General features: G+C 44.3%; 1 protein-coding gene across 6 annotated transcripts in view; it reads right to left on the reverse strand.

The window, feature by feature from the left end:
* The window catches only part of ARHGEF3 (Rho guanine nucleotide exchange factor 3), a 308,196-nt gene that overhangs the window by 155,135 nt on the left and 138,747 nt on the right, over window positions 1–14,314 (reverse strand). The gene's annotated exons all lie outside the window — the stretch shown is intronic.

The following is a 14,314-nucleotide window of genomic DNA, read 5'->3' on the forward strand; positions in this document are numbered from 1 at the left end:
TTCCCAGAAAAATCAGTGTGTTGCGAAGAATAGAATTCTTTCATGCCCAGAACTTCCCTGGACATTTCTAAGGCATAACCCAGCACAGAGCAAAGGCTCAACAAATGTTTGTGGACTGATATATGTGAATCAGTGAATACCCTTACCCACAAAAAGGCAAATATAAGGCCATAGAATTTCCTGTCAGGAAAATGAAAACACCAAGAAGTCCATCAATAAAATTTCATTTTTGATTCTCAGGCCCACAGTATTCAATTCTGACAACAGGAACTCAGGAACGACAAGAGACTCACATAAAAGAATTTCACTGTATGGGTTTATTCATTCAACAAATACTTCATTGAGCACGTATTATGTGGTAGGCACTATGCATGTTAGATACATTGCTTAACAAAAGAGAAAAAGGTTTCTGCCCTCAGAAAACAATACGGTCTAGCTGGGGCCGGAGAGTCGAGTAGGGGACAGAGACAAAAAGCCAGTAAGCAAACAAACAAGCTAGTTCTAGTGTACAAAGAGTTATGAAGAAAGTAAACCAGGGTAATATGAAAACCTGTGAAAGGGGGTAGAGACAGAGATACTAGAGAGAGATGTCAAAGAGACTTCTTGGAAGACAGACATTTGAAAAGAAACCTAAATGATAGTATTGGAGCTAACCCAGCAATGATGTGGATACCTGAGGAGGAAGAGTTTCTTTCTTTCTTTTTTTAATTAATTAATTAATTAATTAATTTGAGAGAAAGAGAGCAAGCATGCACGAGCGGGGTGGGGGGCAGAGGGAGAGAGAGAATCTCAAGCAAACTCCCCATTGAGTGTGAGCCCCCCGCCCCCCACCTCACAACCCTGAGATTGTGACCTGAGCAGAAACCAAAAGTCTGTTACTTAACCAACTGAACCACCCAGGTGACCCCAGGAGGACGTTTCTTTCCTTTCTTTCTTTTTTTTTTTTTAAGATTTTATTTATTTATTTGAGAGAGAGAGCACCACGAGCAGGGGTTGGGGGGAGAGGTAGAGGGAGAAGCAGACTCCCCACTGAGCAGGGAGCCAGATGCAGGACTCGATCCCAGGACCCTGGGATCATGACCTGAGCCGCAGGCAGACGCTTAACCGACTGAGCCACCCAGGCGCCCCAGGAGGAAGTTTTTAAAGGCCTCTCATCATTAAAGGTTCAAGTTCTCTCCTCTCACAAGTCCCTCACACAATACCTAATGCTTGTTCTAACGGGTCAGTGCCTCTGCCCACGTGGTGCTCCCATACCTGACCCCTGTTCTGACTGGTCAGTGCCCATGCATGTGATTGTTTACATGGAGTTGTGGCAATTTTCCTTCTCAGTTTATCTGAAAAGGAAACGTGGGTGAATATTTATTCTTCCTCCTTTGTGTTATTTATAGCCATGAAAAAAGTCCTGAATTTCTGAAGACTTGTTAATTTCCTCTAAGACCCTGTGCCAAATCAAGTTGTGCCCCCCCCCCCCACCCCCACCCTCATTCGCTCTGCTCTGAGCTCTGGCCTCCTATAATCCCAGTTCCTCTTCTTCTATGCTCCCTCATGCCTGGAGCCCTCCCCCCTCCCCCCTTTCTCACAGTTAACTCCTCATCTTTCAAATGCCAGCCCTGTCAAGGAAGTATTCCAAGATGGGTTACAAACCAGATCGAATCTCCCAGTTATATCCTCTCAGCATCATGTGTTTCTTCTTTGTTGCACTAACCCATCAAAATGTCGCCATTTACTTGCATGATTCCTTGATTAATGTCTGTTTCTTCCCTCAGAGCTGAGTTCAATGAGTGCAGAAACCAGATCAAATTTCATCTACTGTGGCACGTCTAGCACCTTCCACTGTGAGAGCACACAGAGTTGAATGATTTGTTGTCACCATCTTGAAATTCTTAGAAATTTTTTAACAAGGGCCCTGCATTTTCATTCTGCTCTGGACCTCAAGAATTATGTAGCCAGTCCTGAAAAAGAATGTATAGGGACTCTTTGTGACTGGTACTCATTCTGATGCCACTTTTCGGTTCTGAGGCCACTATCCCTAAAAATCCAAAGCAAGTTTGATGGCCAAGCATCTATTCATTCAAATATTACACAAATATTTATTGGGCAACTCTATTTGCCCACAGAGTGGAGCCCTTCTGAGCACAGAGCCCTGTCCATGAAGTTGGCCCTACCCCTGCCTTCCCCTTGGAGGCCCTGATCCATGTCACTTACAGATGCTTCTGACTCTTCTGATATATCCTGGGGTATAGGTCACCCTGGACTTCACCACTCTCTGAACAGCCTAGGTTTCATGGGATAGGACCTCCCTGGCATGGGCCCAACCCTGAAGACAAGAAATTCTTTCCCCATTAGAACTTCAGTTCTGCCTTTTGGCTCAAGTCAAAACAGAAACTCTATCTTGCAGAAGCACCTTTTTAATCTCCCTAATTTTGAAATCCTGGTTCTCCTCAGGATGTTGTAAAAGCTTGCCAGAAATGGCTCTCTGAGTTTGGCAACACTTGCCTGCTGTGTTTCAGCCAGGCTTATCATTGATGCATCTGTAAATGTTTACTTGAGGGGCCACAGACCCACAGTGTTGTTCTACTCACTGGCTGTCTCCCACTGGCAAACAACTGATGAACGCCACACAGTAAATTAAATTTACAGGCAAATTCAGGAACACCAAGTTTGTTAGCAAATCATAATACCATATGGAAAGAAGGAGAGCAAAAATGGAGACCGATGTTACTCATCAGAACAGAGTGTCACCAATACGTTAGGAAGAATGCCAGAGAGAACTGGACATTAAGAATTTCAATATATTTTTGAATTCAGAAAAAGCAAAGTGATACTTTGCTTTATACCATTTGGGTATATACCTTGGGATAGTGTTTCCCAAAGGATAGGTCTGGTGCCTCAGTGGTTTGTAAGATCATGTTAGGCAGAGTGTTTACCAGAGTATCTTAGTTTGCGCTCCACCCAAAGCAGATCCTGGGGTAAAGATTTAGGTATAAGTTTTTTATGTGGGAGACAATTCCCAGAAAGAACTGTAGGGAGTGGGGAAATGAGATGGAGAAATGAGGGAAGCCACTAACAGAGCAAGCGGGTGATGGTTACAGCCATGAGCAAGCAGCCAGAGTTCAAACCACTGGGGACTCACCGAGAGAACTGTGTAGGACATTGCTCATAATTTTCCACTGAGGGATGAGGTGGGGCAAGTATTCAATCCACTAACTCCTGCCTCTCTTTGATGGTGAAGGGCTGGCCCCTCAGGGTGTTAACTCCCTTGGCTGGAAATCCCCTCAGGTAGAAGGACACAGAAAGTCGTAGGTGTGTACGGGGACTCTGTAGGTGATGAGAGTAGGGGACCTGGAGAGTCTGCTTTACCCACATCAGATCACATAATAAGAAAGTCATTATGTGGGGCACCTGGGTGGCTCAGCCAGTTAAGCATCTGCCTTCGGCTCTGGTCATGATCCCAGGGTCCTGGGATCGAGCCCCATGTTGGGCTCTCTGCTCCGCGGGGGGCCTGCTTCTCCCTCTGCCCCTCCCCCAGCTCGTGCTTTCTCTCTCTCTTTCTCTCTCTTGAATAAATAAAAATCTTTTTTAAAAAGTCATTATGTTTTCAATTCACTGGCCAGTCTGAATCCATCAAAGAGAAAGGCTGAGCTTGGGCTACCTCACCTTGAACGCCCACCTAAGCTTACTAACCTCAGTCTGTCTCTTCTGGGGGCAGAGGCTCAGGTAACAGCACCTAGCTAGAATTTAGTTACATTGTTTTGTGCATATTTATTTATCTTAATAGTTCCATACTATTTATGGCCAGCTTACTGGTTTTCCACTTATCACAATAATATAAACTTTCCACCAGAGGTAAATATAAGAGAAAAAGCTGTGTTGTTTTGTAGAAAATTACTAAGTATTTTTCATTGTGAAGGGCTAAGGTAAAAAGTGATCCACGAATGAGTGAGGTTTAGGAAACACTTGCTTTGTGGAAAATCCCCCTTGTAATTGTCACACAAAGTAACAGTCCCTTGTGTTTTGCCCCGGCCAGCACAGAAAAAGCAACACTGTGATACCTTCCCTCACCCCCCCACCCCACCCCACCTCCCCCCCCCCGCCCCCGCCCCTGCCCCAGGATGACTACAAGGGGACTCCTTTTTCCTGGTGGTTTCTGGAGAGGATCTGTAGCCTTCTGTCTGCCCAGTCATGGATTAAAAATGAAATTTGTATCTAATAGGTCTAACTTTAGCCACAGGAAATGGGAGTGCTTGGGACCCAAGGGGTTAGCCATACTTTGTTTGAGGATGGGCACATTATCTTTACTGAACCTTCTTCCTTCCCCTTTTTGGGAGGGGAGGGGTGGAGGCAAAGGTTTGGGGAACAGACAGGAAGGGAGGCCTGCTGGATCTGTTTCCTGGTCTCGTTTGTGGGAGATTTCTCCCCTCTCTGTTGTCAGTCCTGGCACTCAAATTTATGCTACATCTCATTAGGACCAAGCGGTGCCCACTTTTGAATGTATCATAAAAGAGATTTTGATGACAGAAACCACCTTAATGAGGAATTTAAAAGCCCTCTATGTTGCAAACATCTAGACACCTTGACTGCAGGTATGAAATGCCTTCTGTGAAAAAAAAGAAAATTTAAATCTCGTGTTTAAAACCGTATATTTGTCTATCTTCTCCGGCTTTACTACAACGTACACAATTTGCAGAAATCGGTTTTATAAATTTTTATCAGAAGCTGTCAGTTCACAACTGATGTGATCTTTCTCATAAAGATATCTGATGCATAAGTAGTAAAATAGAGTGAACGAGGAACAATTTTTAGCTGGTTGTTTTCTACTTTTTAAGGTCATCGAACTAGCTCTGTGACCTCAGGCATTTCACTTTCCCTCCCTGGATCTCAGTTTCATCATCTGTGAAATGAGGGAGTTGGACCAGGTGACCTCTAAAGTTTCCTTCTGACATTGTTTGGATGTGACAACGTGTGGCCAAGGAGAATGCTGAGTGGGAAACATTTTCTAGACATGCATAGGAGATTCCTGATTTTCCTCAAAATCATGGATTACAATCCTATCTGTAAGCAATATTTTTGAAACATAAGGTCTGTGTGCAGACCCCAGCATAGCCTAGTGAACTGAACAAAGAAGGCGGCCCACTAATGGGTAGTGAGTAAACGGACAGAGGCACCTTCCCTGGGCACCTTTTGAGAACCCAAGGCTAATGCCAGCAGGACCAATGGTCAGTGGAAGAGAACAGAAAATGCAAGAGGTTAGGAGAAGAAAAAAAGGGAAGGAGAGTGAGCACGGGAGAGGGCGGGAGAGGAAAAGACAAACATACATACATAAATAGTCAATGCTGGTTATTCGCAATAGTTATGTTCTATAAAGTCTCCTCGAACAGTGAGTAAATGAACACAGGGCTAAGTTTCTGCAAGCCTCTGGTTACAACACGTTGTCAGCCAATCAAGACATAATCTTGCTTTATGTGTGTTTCTAGTTATAGACACCTTCTTGAATATATATTGTTGATTCATTGACATTGAACTCACAGGCAACAGCACTATAACTTGTACCTAAAGGAAGTCTATTGAACACACGTATATTGTCTGTAAGGCACCCTGCAGCCAGCCTGTGCTTAGACAACACTTCGTCACTACTCTCAGAGAAATTACATCTTAAATAATCATATCAACAGTAGCACAAAAATGTGAAAAACATGGTACTAAACAGATCACAAAAAAGACATTTGTTTACAGTATGAGAGCGGGAACCAGAAAGTAGAATGTTACCTTGACTGACCTCAGGTGAGAACGTGCCTGTCAAGTCATTCAAATTTTTTGCTACTCTATTCACGTCCGTGAATGACTGCAAAAGTGCTCTGGGTGTTGACTTTGGGATTACAAGTACATTTTAGCAAGTGGGAAAATAGGGAATTTGTGAATGGTGAGGACAGACAGTATATGTATGACTGTGTGTGTGTAGACAGAGAGAGAGAGAAGTAAAAAAAAAGAAACAAAATGCATGAAATGCGGAAATGAGTATTTCACCCAAAAGAGCTTTGGAGTTCACGGTGGGGTCAGGCCCTGCACAGAGTGAGAACAGTGTTACCCATGTTGCTGTCCTCCTCTCCCCACACCCTTTTTAATCTGAGAGACACAAAGATGCCTCAGGCAGGACTGGCTATATCATTTGTAGAACTCAGAGCAAAATGAAAATGTAGGCCCCCTCATCCGAAAATTAGTGAGTTTCAGGTCAGCCACAACAGAACATTAAACCACACAGGGGGCCCTTCTGAATGCAGGAAGGACCCTGTGCACCTGAATAGGTCACAGGCTAGAGAAGCAGGCCCTGGCTTCAGTCCCACAGGGAGGCCTGAGTCGGGTGAGGACATGTGACCAGTTCAAAGACAGCGCTTCACCCCACACTACACTTGTTTGCTCAAAGCCTCAGGTCTTGCCTTAATGCCTCAGATTGGGCTTTACCCCAAACACTAGCCCAGGCGGTGCAGAAAAGCCCAGTTTCTCCTTCTTCGGGGCAGATCCACCTGACCCCAAATTACAGCAAACACCGCAAAAGCAAGCAGGGTTGACTGGGTGATTTCTATCTCAAATAAAGAGTGGGGGTCCCCAATTTTTTATTCTTTCCTTATCCAGAAAACCAGAATACAGAACCTGCCTCTTTGTGTTCACACATTCTCACACAGAAGTGCGTGTGTTTCCTGGAGGCAAAGACTCTTTCTGAGTCATCTACAGTTCAGACTTTAGTAACTTAAGCTCTAAGGTGAGGAATGGGGGTAGCACTGATGATGGGCTTGGGGTTAAAACAAGATGCCATTTCACACCCATCAGATTGGTAAAATTAAAGAATCTGACAGCACTAAGGGTTGGAGAAATGGGGACTCACATAAGGTTGGAGGGAGGGTCACAGATGGGGAAACAACTAATTTCGTCCTGCCCAGCATTCCACTTGCAGGGAGCTACTCCAGACTAATTCTTGCAGGTGCTGGGCACTGAGCAACCCGTGCATGGATGTTCATAATGGCAAAGCACTGGAAATAACAGGAATATCTATTCATACAGAAGTGGAAGTTAGGACACGCACAAACAGCCCTGTCAGTCAAAACTGATCCATCAAGCAAGCTCCCTCTTTCGCCCATACCTGACCAGATCATGTCTTTGCTCTCAGATAGATGCTCCGGCATGCCTAGCTCACGCCTCCAAACCTCATTCACATTTGGATAGTACATTTGTTTTCCCGGAGTTTACCTGATCCAACCAGAATCATAAGTTCCCCAGGCCTCCTTGCTTTTCAGACCAGTGGTTCTCAGATTTTTTGGTCCCAGGACCACTTTACACTTTTAAAAATACTGAAGGCCCTGAGGGGCTTTTGTTTATGTGGGTTATGTCTATCATTATTTACAGTATTAGAAAAGAAAATTGAGAAATTAAAAGAAACCATTCTTTTAAAAAGTAGCAAGTGTATTACTTGTTACTCTAATTAACATATTGTAATGAAAATTAGGGGTGCCTGGGTGGCTCAGTCAGTTAAGAGTCCAACTCCTAATCTCAACTTATGTCTTGACCTCAGGGTTGTGAGTTCAAGCCCCACGTTGGGCTCCACGCTGGGCGTTGGTGCCTACTTAAAAAAACAAACAAACATATTTTAATGAAAATTAACTATATCTTCAAGAACAAAAACACAGTAAGAAGAGCAGCATTGTTTGACACTTTTACAACTCTCGTTACTATCTGGCTGCATAGGAGACAGCTGATTCATATATCTGCTTCTGCAATCAAGCTGCTGTGATTGTTATTTTGGTAGACACATACAAAGAAAATCTGTTTTGTAGTGATGTGGTTCATTTCTAGGTCTTGGGGACTCCTAGGGCTCCAAGGATCACACTTTGGGAATCACTATTTCAAATTATTCTCCACTTTGCCCAAAGTTGTCTTCCACCCAAACACAATCATATCATTTCCTGCTTCCTTCAAACTGTCAATGGCTGCCTGTTGTCCAAACTCTGCTCACAAAACCCTTCCCATTTGGCCATTCCAGTGCCTGTCCAAACTCCATACCGCCCTATTTTGTATACTGAGTACTCTGCCCACCACCGGGTACATACAGATGCCTGAACCTATCCTGCATGTTCGTGTCTCTGAGCCTCAGCCTTCCTCCTGCCATAAGGACTCCTATGCATCTTTTATAAGTCAATCCAAAGACCACCTCTTCTAGCAAGTCTTCTGTGATTCACCCTTCTCTTAGAGTTTCCTCTTTCTGTGTCTTATTTATTTTTTGGCTAGGTAATTCAAGTGCATGAGATTAAATTCCGAAAAGATATACCCTACCATGATAAGGAGACCTCTCTCCCGTCCCCAGCTATCCCTCACTGCCCCAGGAGGCAACCACGGTGATAGGCTCCTTCTGCCTGCTTCCAGAGCTGCTCTAGCCATAAATAAGCAAATCATTTCTTTTACCCAAACAGTAACATACTGTGTACAATGCTCCACACTTGCTTCACGCCATATCTTATGCAGCCTTCCATGCCGTCAAACAAACGTTGGCCTTGTTTTTTCAATAGTTGCCAATTACATTTTCCAAATGTACCATAACTTATTTATCTAGTCCCCCACTGACCAGGTATATGTGTGGTTTTTGATCTTTTGCGGCAGCAAATATCCTTCTATGTAAACCAGTCGACACACATTAAATAGACACTATAGCATTAACATCTAGGACTGGAGCTGCTGGGCCCAAGGGCATATATACTTGAAATTTGATAAATATGGCCAAACTGTCCCCCATAAAAACGGTTCTAATTTATCCTCCTGTTGGCCATACATGAAAGGTCCTGTCACCCTTCCCAGTGTTATCCTACTTGTTAATCTCTGCCAAGGTGGCAGATGAAAAATGCTACCTTATTCAAGTTTAGGCTGCTATTTCTCCAACGAGACCAAATCTCTAGACCTATACTATCCGTATATGAGAGCCACTAGGTATATGCGGCTGTTCGGATGTAATTTTAATTCATTCACATTGAATAAAATTTAAAACTCAGCTCCTTAGCTGTACCAGCTACATTTCCAGTGCTCCATAGCCATTTGTGCCTAACGGTCGCTGTAGGAGACAATGTAGATACCACCATCATGAAAAGCTCTACTGGACAGTCTGCTCCAGACCCCCATGGCCCAATGGCTACCATGAGCCATATGCGGGTACTGAGCACTTGAAATGGGGCTCGTCTGAACTGAGCTGTGCTCCAAGTGGATAATACACAATTTCAAAGACTCCGTATGAAAAAGAGAAAGTAAAATGTCTTCTCAATTATATATGGATAATGTGCTGAAATGCCAATATTTGGATATACTGGGCTAGGTAAAGTATTACAATGAATTTCACCACTTTCTTTTTCTCTCTTTCAATGTGACTACTAGGAATTTTAAATGACGCATGTGGCTCACATTCTACTTCTCTGGGAGAATAATTCTCCAGAGGGCACAATGCTCTGTTGATACTTGGATGTTAGCATTTTTCTTTGTAACACAGAAATAATTGTAGTCACCAACGCTGTAAAGAAAAATAGACTCATGGGATTCTCTTCTTCCTCCTCGCCCTTCCCCGCCCCATGCAGACAGGGTGGGCAACAAAAAAAGAAAGGGCGCGATGATCCCGATGACGAAAGATCAGCCCTAAAACAAACCAGTGCACTTCCCACCTGGGCGGCCACAGGCAGGAACCAGTGGCATCTCTGACCCTGAGCAGGGACTGATTTCCTGGTGGCTGTTAAAACAATGCAACAGAGAACAAAGTGCCTTCAAAACTAAGAATAGAAGAATGGCTCCAAATAAGATTTCCAGGACTCCGCAGGAACAAATTCTTCCTCTGCACCGACCCTAACCCGCCTTCCACCCTTGCTTTGGCCTGGCCCCTCGGCTTGACAAGTGTCTCAGCCCCAACTGTCCTGCATTCTCAGCCGTCTGTACACACAGTTCTGGGTGACGACTGGAGGATGGAGTGGAAAGGGGAGACCAGGGAAAGAGGCGACAAGGGCTCTGCGCTAAAGGGCTCACACCACAATGGTTCTGTGGTTGAGACAACGGCATATATGTTTCTGTCATCTGTGTCTTTGACTTTGGATATGAAAGTTAAGAAAGCTCAAGTTTTGTAACATGATCTATAAATTTGATCGATCAGAATGACACTGTTTTCTAACCAGGTACTGAGTGAACGAGACCTAATTGTATCTGAGCATAAGTTACCTGCTTGAAGGAAAACATTAATTTATTATTATTATTATCATTATTATTAGCTGTGTGCCTTTGGGCAAGTGAATTAACCTCTCTGGGTCTCAGTTTTATCATCTGTAAAATAAAGGAGTTGCCAAAGAAAATGATAACACGAATTCAAAAAGAGATATGCACCCCCATGTTTATTGCAGCATCATTTACAATAGCCAAGATATGGAAGCAAACCAAGTGTCCGTGGATAGATGAATGGATAAAGAAGATGAGGTACACACACACACACACACACACACACACACACACACACACGCACATACACACCCTGGAATATTACTCAGCATAAGAAAGAATGAAATCTTGCCATTTGCAACAACCTGGATGGAGCTAGAGAGTATTACGCTAAGTGAAATAAACCAGTCAGAGAAAAACAAATACCATACGATTTCACTTGTATGTGGAATCTGAAAAACAAAACAAACAAACTCTTAAATACAGAGAATGAACTGATGGCTGCCAGACAGGAGGCAGTGGGGGGATAAGCCAAATAGGTGAAGGGGATTAAGAAGTACAAATTTCCAGCTATAAATTAAATCACAGAGATGAAATGTACAGCTTAGGGAATAGAGTCAAGAATCTTGTAACAACTTTGTATGGTGACAGATGGTGATTACGGTTATCATGATGAACACTGAGTAATGCATAGAATTGTCAAATCACTATGTCATGCACCTGAAACTAATATAACATTGTATGCCAACTATACTTCAGTAATAAACTTTTTAATAAAAATAAGTAAAGTAAAGGGGTTGGATTATATGAGCTTTCCTATCTAATCCTGTCCAAATGTGTTGTGAGCCGATGCATATGCAAACAAGACATCACTAACCCCTTCACCTTCATTCTCTCACTCACTTAAAAAACACTCATTAGGCTGGCCATTAATTTGAGCCAGACCCTGAGCCTGACTTTGGCATACAAATATGGAAAAACATCTCTTCCAGTGGATGAAGGTCTTAAGAGAGGGGAGGAAAAAGAGGGAGAAGGGGACAGGAATGAATACTCACAGCAGAGTTCTTTACCTGGGGCCATGGATCTGCAGAGAAATTTTCACATCTCTGAGTTTTCTGAAGAGAATATTCCAAAATGCATGTGACCTCCCAAAAAGCAGAGGGCTAGGGATTTAGAGAAATGATGATAGGCCAGGTACCATGCTAACTAAATTCTTAGTATGTGATGGGTGCTTAAAGAGTAGCACCCAAGGCAGTGCACAAAGTGCATGGGAACAAGGGCTTGAGGGATTTGAACTGGAGCCTTTTTGGTGTAAACCCTGCCTCTTTCCCCACATCAGGGATGATCTTGATTATATGCATTTAACAGGCCAAAATAGTATCCTGCTTGTTTGACCTGGGATGATTGCACCTGCCCCACCAGAGTTTGGAGGATAAAAGGTGATAACCTCTATGAAATACTCATCACTAGTCAGCACTCGAGAGGTACTACAGATACTCATCCATTAGACATTTGTTTAGGACCTACAGCATGCCAGGCCTTGGGCTAGATGTCCTCATTATCTTCATCATTTACTGTGACTATATTTATCCTCCCCCAACATGGCAGAGTGCCCCACACAAATGTGGGCTGAATGAGTAAATAGTGATGATCTCTGTGGTGGATTAATTTATTCTTCAGCAAACTTCTATGCTCTCTCCTGACCGCCATGGTTTGGTACTCTCACTTGCTCTGACCAATGGAATATGGGTGGAAGGGACAGTGGACCAATTCTGAGCCTAGGCCTTAAGGGATATCCTATATTCCGGCTTGCTCCTCTGGGACCATCTGACCTCTGCAGGGGAAGAATATTACATATGGGTAGCTAATGGACCCATGTGGGACAGACCGCCCCCATCAACCTGCACAGTGAAAAATATAAGAACAAATACTTGTTATTGTTTGCCACTGAGCTGGGGTGGTTGTTACTCAGCAAAAGCTGACTGAGACGGCCTCCTTGACCCACATCCAGAGATTTCAGGCCGAGCGTGGCCTTGACTTCTCTTACTTCTCATTAAGGAGGGATTTCAGCAACTAGATTATTTCGTGTCTCTCTCTACCCCATTTTCTCTGGATTGGTAATGTCCCGTTCAAAGAAGATAGAAAAGGCTACAAAGACCCATAATTTGGGCATTTCAGCACCTGGCACAGAGACGGGCACAAGGCTGGTTCTCAGGCACTGCCTGATGAATGAAAGGACGGGTTGACTTTATTCATTTTGGTGGGATGAGCATTGTGGACACCAGTAGCTGGCAGCAACCTGGGTCTCAGATGCTGCAGTCCCTCAAAGTGCAGGAAGTGTACGGGGAGAGACACAACATCACTTCAGCCCACATGCAGTAGATCTGGACGCATTTATTATAATGTATTTTAGGAAACACATTACAGCATTTAGTAACTGCACGACCGAAACCAAGAGTCAGATGCTTAACCAGCTGAGCCACCCTGGAGCCCCAATCATAGCTAGCATTTCTGAGCACTGACACAGATACACTGTTTTAACGGTTTCACAGGTATTATTTTATAAAGTCCTCATGGTAACTGAGACAGGTACTACCATGATCTCCAGTTTTTGCAGGTGAGGTAACTGAGGCCCAGAGAGGTAAAGAACCTGCCCAAGGTCAAGTGGCAGTGAGGATTTGGACCCAGACAGTCAAGCTCCAGGATCCAGGTTCTTAAGAGCAATGTCTCCATTGGAGAACCTGGTACCCAGTGAGGTTCAGCATTGCCCAAGGTGAACTGCAAAACCGAGGCCTTGAACCCCAAACTCCTGACTCCCAGCAAGCAACTATCCTTGCCCCACGAGAAGCAAGCACCATGGCAACCGCACCTGCAGTTTCTGGCAAGGGCTGGGTGGGGTCTGCAAGAAACAAGGGGGAGAGGTGGTAAACACCACAAGGAAGACTTGGAAGGGAAGAGATGGGGACATAAACAAGGCTGCCAATCAGAGGCAGATGCTCAACAGATGCGAAGAAGCTACAATATGGACAGAATTATCCAGAAAAAGAGGGCTGACAGAGCAAGGGTTTTGTCACACAGGAGCTGCTTCCGGAGCTCTTCCCAAGAGACCCGCCCAACCCGGTCAGCATCGGGAACTGGTTTTCCCTAAGTGACATCCACATAGCCTATATTTAGGTCCTAAAGTCACCCATTGTTTCTGTCTGGGTGGACACGGGGGGTCACCACCCTGACCTCGCCCTCTCCAAGCCATATCTCTGTGTGTTCTATCAAGAGAGGCCTTTTTAGAATCTGGTTTGAATCAACTTCCCCTTTCATGGCTCCCACTTGGCGTTCTGGGCAAGCTGTAAAAACATGGCTGGAGGGGTGCCTGGGTGGCTCAGTCGTTAAGCGTCTGCCATCGCCTTGGGTCATGATCCCAGGGTCCTGGGATCGAGCCCTGCATCGGGCCCCCTGCTCCGCGGGAAGCCTGCTTCTCCCTCTCCCACTCCCCCTGCTTGTGTTCCCTCTCTCGCTGTGTCTCTCTCTGTCAAATAAATAAATAAATAAAATCTTTAAAAAAAAAAACAAAACATGGTTGGAATTCGGGCTTTAAAATGAAGTACTGACCTTCTGTGGAATATGCTTCCTTCCCTCAACAAAATCAAACCAGGGTCACATTCATCTTTGTGGATAGATGTTTCACAGCCCTGGCACGGCTAAGTCTTTACACACTCAGGATTCGTGTCTCTGGTGCCCACCAACAGTCTGCGGTCAACAAAACCAGGGACGTGGATCACATTTGCTGAGTGCTGGCTCTGTGCGAGGCACGGTTATGGGTCATTTCATTTATTCCTCATGACAATCCTATAAAGTAGACACTTATTTATCATCCCCATTTTTTGCAGAGCAGAAAACAGACTGAGAGACATTTGGTAACAGGCCTAGGATTGCATGGCTAGTAAGAGGCAAAGCTGGGACGCAAACCTACATCTGTGTGGTCCTAAAACCCATGCCCTCAATCATTACATCCTAGCATTTCTCCACCTATACAGAACTCCCTTGGCCAAATCTCAGAAGATGGATTTATGAGATCTTTGAAGTGTTTCTC

The sequence above is a fragment of the Zalophus californianus genome, chromosome 1, assembly GCF_009762305.2.
Source record: "Zalophus californianus isolate mZalCal1 chromosome 1, mZalCal1.pri.v2, whole genome shotgun sequence".
Lineage (NCBI taxonomy): Eukaryota > Metazoa > Chordata > Mammalia > Carnivora > Otariidae > Zalophus > Zalophus californianus.